This window comes from Parus major, chromosome 1 (assembly GCF_001522545.3).
Source record: "Parus major isolate Abel chromosome 1, Parus_major1.1, whole genome shotgun sequence".
NCBI classification, from domain to species: Eukaryota; Metazoa; Chordata; class Aves; order Passeriformes; family Paridae; genus Parus; species Parus major.
This window is the reverse complement of record NC_031768.1, coordinates 1,752,054-1,758,343: the sequence shown is the minus strand read 5'-3', so window position 1 is coordinate 1,758,343 and position 6,290 is coordinate 1,752,054. Positions and strand designations below refer to the sequence as shown.

The 6,290-nt window shown below is 44.6% G+C and overlaps 1 long non-coding RNA gene across 1 annotated transcript; it reads left to right on the top strand.

Annotated features, from left to right (window-relative positions):
* The first annotated feature begins 2,740 nt into the window (after window positions 1-2,740).
* LOC117245197 lies at window positions 2,741-3,920 on the top strand. Its single transcript, XR_004499581.1, has 2 exons — window positions 2,741-3,404; window positions 3,597-3,920. It is a non-coding gene; the product is annotated as an uncharacterized LOC117245197 (long non-coding RNA).
* Window positions 3,921-6,290: the final 2,370 nt, after the last annotated feature.

Below are 6,290 nucleotides of genomic sequence, written 5' to 3'. Positions count from 1 at the left end.
TTCTGGAAGTTTATTCTGGTGTTCTTATTATTGTAGTTTGTCAATAAACTTTCTTTATTCCTTTTAAGTTTTATGCCTGTTTTGCCCTTATTCTAATCCATATCTCACAGCAAGAAATAGGTAATTTTCTTAGTTATTGGTTTTAAACCACGACAATCCTGCAGGCTCTCCCCATCACTCCCACATCCCAATGAATCTCTTCCTTGGGATTTCAAGATTTCCAAACCCGCTGTTTCAACAGAACGAGGATTTTCAACACATCCTGCCCAGAGGGCTCTGGTTGCCATTCCCATCAGGAATTTTTTCCTCACCCCAGGAGAAGCAGCAATCTGTTCTCTTGGAGTTGGGAAACATCACTGAGCCATTGCTGCAGAGCCTCAAATATTTAATTAATATCTAATTACATTTCTTTTGACCAGATTCAAAGGCTGAACATCAACTGCCTGATTTGTCCCCTCTGGTTTCAGCCAACTTCAGCTTGTGCAGTTGGAATTATTCTTATTTTCCTCTGTTTACAGGTTATTTTTTGGGAAATAATTGCTGATTTATTTTTTTTTGACTTCTGGCTGATGCATGGAGATATTATTACATAATATCTAATAAAAATATATTAATAAGATTAATTATAAATATCAAGAATAGTAACAATAATATTAATATCTGTATTAATAAGAGTATTAAGATCTATATTAATGTATAGAATATTTTTAGAAGCCAAACTTATGGTTTTAGGAGATTTTTAATATCATTTTATTATCTAATAAAAATATATTATAAAAAATAAATTTATTATTATATTATTATAATTATATAAATTATAAATATTAATAGTATTAACAATAATATTAATGTCTGTATCAATAAGAGTATTCATATCTATATTAATGTACAGAATATTTTTAGAAGCCAAACTGATGGTTTGGGGGGATTTTTAATATAATTTTAATATCTAATAAAAATATATTAATAAGATTAATTATCAATATCAATAATATTAAAATAATATTAATATCTGTATTAATAAGAGTATTAAGATCTACATTAATGTACAGAATATTTTTAGAAGTCAAACTGATGGTTTGGGGGGATTTTTAATATAATTTTAATATCATTTAATATAATTTTTATATCTAATAAAAATATATTAATAAGATTAATTATAACTATCAATAGTAGTAGAAATAATATTAATATTTGTATTGATAAGAGTATTAAGATCTACATTAATGTACAGAATATTTTTAGAAGTCAAACTGATGGTTTTGGGGGATTTTTAATATAATTTTAATATAATTTTTATATATAATAAAAATATATTAATAAGATTAATTATAACTATCAATAATAGTAGCAATAATATTAATATCTGTATTAATAAGAGTATTAATATCTATATTAATGTACAGAATATTTTTAGAAGCCAAGCTGATGGTTTTGGGGGATTTTTAATATAATTTAGTACTCATCAAATATATGATTTTCCATGCAATGTCTTGAAGACAGGATTATCCCACAAGGCGCAGGATGAGAGGGATTATCAGACTTCTGATCTATTAATGCCACTAAATGAACACCCCCTTTTAAACTTGTATTTATCTTCTCATAGATCTATTGATTTAAAGGAGCCCAAACTCTTCCTTCTTCATTTTTTCCCCCTTCCCTGAAGTTCCTAAATAATCATTAAAACACATTGTGGTTTAACAGGCCTATAAATCATGCCCAGGGAAGGGCTTTGCTTGGGATGTGCTTCTCCCCTGGTGAGGCTTGGAAAAACCTTGGATCCACGCCAAGGTTTAATTTTCAAGTACTCCCATCTGTGTCTCCCTGGGGTGGGAGATGTAATGCTCTTATCTTTTCTTTTGGGCCAAATCTCCGACCACAAAAGGACCAATTCAGGCTCTGGGGCCTCAGGAGAGAGTCAGGAATGGAAAAAAAAAAAAAATATTTTGGCAAAGGTAAGGATTTTGGCAGGAACTGAAGTTAAAATGTGGTGTTCCAAAGGAGAGGCTGGAGAGGGAAAAGGGGCCTGGGGGTCCTGGCTGGTGGCGAGTTGGATGTCAGTGAGCAGAGCCCTGGGGGCAGGAGGAGCATCCCTGTCCTGGGGACCGCAGGGACCGGAGAGGGGATTGTCCCCCTCCAGTGCTGGGGACCGTTCTGGGTGCCTCAACATAAGAAACACATAAAGCTCCTCGGGAGTGTCCCAAGGATGGACATGAGGATGGGGAAGGGTCTGGAGGGGCCACATGAGGAGAGGACACCTGGAATTCTGGCTGGAGCAGAGGCTGAGGGCAGAGCTCGCCGGGTCCAGCTCTGATCTCTGCTCCCTGTGACCTGAAAGGACCCAGGGAGCGGCTGCAGCTGGCCCAGCAGGGATTTAGGTTGGCTTTTAGGGCAAGGCTCTTCTTTCCCCAGAGGTTGCTGGCACTGCCCAGGCTCCCCAGGGAATGGGCACGGCCCCGAGGCTGCCACAGCTCCAGGAGCATCCAGGGATGCCCAGGCTGGGCTTGTTGGGGGGTCTGGGCAGGGCAGGGGGGCACTGGGGGATCCTGGGGGTCCCTCCAGCTCTGGATATTTTGGGATTCAAAGTTCTAAAAATCTGCTCTGCTCTCTTAATTTTTTTATTCGCCTATGCACAGCATCTAAGACTTTCTCTGCTAATTTTGTGGTGAAACAATTCTTTATTTTTGTCCTCGGAAGAGGTTGCACTGTTTTCTCCCCCCTTCACTCTCCCGGGCACATTCTGTCAGTAAAAAACGGGGTTTGTACCCACAGCTGCCTGACTGAAGAGTGTCCAAGCGGAAAAGCTGCTGGAGTAAGGAGAGGATCCTTTCTGGCTGCCAGATCTCCAGGGAATTCAGAGTCTGACCCCCAAACAGAGGAATTCTCCTCCTCACCAACCCAGGACGCGCAGCAGCAGCAGCAGCATCACCCAAACCCCCGGGAGAATCCCAAAGCAGGCGTGTTTTGAGCCATCCCTTCCCACTTCCCCGTCCCCAGAGCTGCCATGGAGCTCGGGAGAGTTGGGAACAGCCTCCAGCTGAAGGAGGACAGGCTCAGGTTTTGGATTTTCGGAACCAGCACCAAGCGGCTCCGATCCGACAGGGGGAAAAAAAAAACCTCCAAACGACAGAGGGGACAACCCATCTGATCCCTGCCGGGAGCCGGCTCTTAGCACGCTACACAGGAGCCGTGGCAGCTCGGAATTTTATTCACAAAGCCAAACAATTCCACCCTGGCAGCTGAGCAGCCTCCGGGGATCAATTATTGCACCGTGCGCCGGCCACGCCGCGGCTCCCCCGGGATGGAGCCGGCTCCATCCTCCAGCCACGGGCTGTTCCTCATGTCAAAACTGCCGCTAATGACACAATTAACTGGCTGGGGACTGCCGAGGAGCTCTTAATTAGGTAAACATCGCTCGGTGAGGAAGCAGAGGCCGGTTCGGAGCGTGCTGGTTTGGTGTCAGGCTGCGGGGAGGCGCCGGAGGGGGAGGGATGCGCTTGGAGGGGTAATTGAGGTGGGAAAACGGGAGCTCAGCCGGGAATTCCCTTTAAAAAGAAGCTCGGCAGAGACTCACGGAGCTATTTCAAATATTTCAGTGCATACACAGAGGTCGCTTCCTTAAGCAGAGCAGCAGCTCGGGAATTGCCGTCCGGTTTTAAGTGGAAAACCTCAGGGAGAATCTGAGATTCCCAAGGGGAAAATGCAGAAACATCTGTAATTCTTCACATGGTAACGGGACTGAGTGGCACTCGAGGACCAAAGCAAGGATTCTGAAGCTCAGCCAGGTGCAGATTTAAGGATGCTTCATCCCAGGCTCTGGAAAAATGACGAGCATCGTGTCCCCCCGTTTCTTGCACCCCTGCAGTGTGGTATTGCTTAGTCCTGAGTATTGAAATAAATCCTGAAGAGCTGAGCTGGAAGTTAAATTCAGATTTTAAAAGGGGAGTTGAAGTCCAGGGGAGTTGGGATTTGGGCCTCCAGTTCTGTCTCTTGGATGGAATTTGGGGTGCTGTCTCAATTTAGGGTTTTTTTGTTGCCACAGATCTCAGTGGGGAGCAGATTGATGCAGCCTGGCCATGGTGAAAGGTGAATTATTGCCCATGGAGAGCTCAGTGGTGGTTGGAAGAAACCTTAAAGATCTTTTATTTCCACCCCATCCATGGCAGGGACACCTCCCACTGTCCCAGGAGCTCCCAATGTCCAGCCTGGCATTTGGGATCCAGGGGCAGCCCCAGCTGCTCTGGAAAACCCCAGGAGAAAATTCCTTCTTAATATCGAGTCTAAACCTCCCCTCTTCCAGTTTAAAGCCATTATTCCTTGTCCTGTCACTCCAAGCCCCTGTAAAATGCCTCCACCTTTCCTGGGGGCTCCTTTCAGGCACTGCAAGGAGCTCCAGGGTCTCCCCAGAGCCTTCTCCTCTCCAGGCTGTTTTCCCAGCAGAGCTGCTCCCTCTCTCTGAGCACCCCCACGACCCTCTGGAACTGATCCAGCAGCTCCAGGTCCATCCTGGAGTTCCCAGCTCTGCAGGGCAGAGTGGGGGAATCACCTCCCCCTGGATGTGTTTGGCTTTCTGACTCGGGTGGTGTTGAGGGTCAGCAAGCGGGATTTCCGTGATGGATAAAAGTGGAATTAAAAAAAAAAAAATACATCCATTTTTACAGTGTTTTATTTTCATCAAACACCTGAGAGAAAACGCAGCAAATCATCCAATACAACAAAATAATGGGTGTGAAACAGCTCTGAAAACTCAGCCTCCAGCAGCTACAGGTGGAGTTTTTCAGCAAACACCAGAGATGCCTCACTCAGACCTCAGAGAACTTCGTCATTTAACGTAATAAAGCCCCAAATTTGTGCTTTTTGGGGTGAGGGAAGCAGCAGCATCGCAGAGACACCACTGAGCTCCCTGAACATCTCCAGGTTCACTGGGAGAGGAGCCCTGGAGGCACCTGAAAGGCCAGGTTAGAGCAGCAGGCTCTGCTCCCCTATCTCACAACAGCCAGAAATTCACAGCGAGTTCTCCAAACGCTGCCCTGGTTATTTCTGGCATTATCTGCATGGATGGGAACTTCCTTCCCAGCCCTGGCCGTTGGGGAGCTGGTGAAGTTCCCCTCCCAATTCACACATTTTTTACAAATTAACCCCTTTTTAGCAGCCTCAGAGCTCAGTGGTTTTCAAGGAATAGAAAAAATTTGTTGTGTTTTTTTTGGTTTTTCGGGGGTTTGCTGATTAACTCGTGGTTTTAGGTGTAAAAAAACCCAGCTCAGCCACGGTGCCACTGCTGAAACACCTCAGTTTCCTTGGGCCACTCTTTCCTCGGTGGAAAAACTCAGGCAAAGCATCATCTTTGGTGTCTGAGGCAGATATTTCACCCTGAATTCACTGGTGAAGAAAAACCTTCCCTTTGGTGTCTTTATTATCCTGAATTTAGACATTCACACCCCTCCCCAAAGCAGCCAGAAACAGCATTTATTCTTGGGATTCACCTTTTGAGCACACAAAAAGACGTTTTTGTGTTATTATTTAAGATTTTGATTTGCTTTCCTCACCCCCTCAGCTCATTCCTCTCAGTTCCACCTTCAGAACTTACCTGTGTTTGTTTCTGCTGCTTCTTCCAGCTGCCCTGGATGCAAATTCCCATTTCCTGGTGTATTCTGGCAAGGTTTTAATTTCCTTTAAAAAACCTCTTAGCTCTGCCATTTAATCCCAGGTGGGTTGTTCCATTTTCTGTCCATTTCTTCTGTTCCAATTCAGCCCCTCACCTGCTGTGGCTCCTCCTCTGGTTTCTGCAGGGCTGCTCTCATTCCCTGCTGACTCTAAGGAATCAAATTCCCCTTTTTATGGACATTTTTCTCAACCACTTCCTACATTTTTAGGAATCCCCCTGTCCGAGTTCAGTGTCACCACACTGCTCAGGGTGTGACTCCTAGAAATGAATTATATTTGTGTTACTGTTGGGTTTTGTGTTGATTCTCTGCTCCCCACCATTCCAGAGGGAAAACATCCCAGATTTTCCACACTTCCCTCGTTGTTTAATACTAAATTCAGTGAGAAAATGATTTGAGTGTCAGCTGTTGACACAAGAAAACAAAACAAGGTGGGAAAAGCCCTTCATGATCAGCACCACCCCAAACCCTGTCCCCACATTCAGACTCCTCTGGGACAATTCCAGTGACTCCAAACCTCCCTGGGCAGCTCATCCCAAGGCCTGACCGCTCTTCCAGGTGGAAAAAATCCTGGTGACTCAAAGCCTGAGTGAGAAAAACCCTTCAGGGAGCGACCTGTGCTGGTTC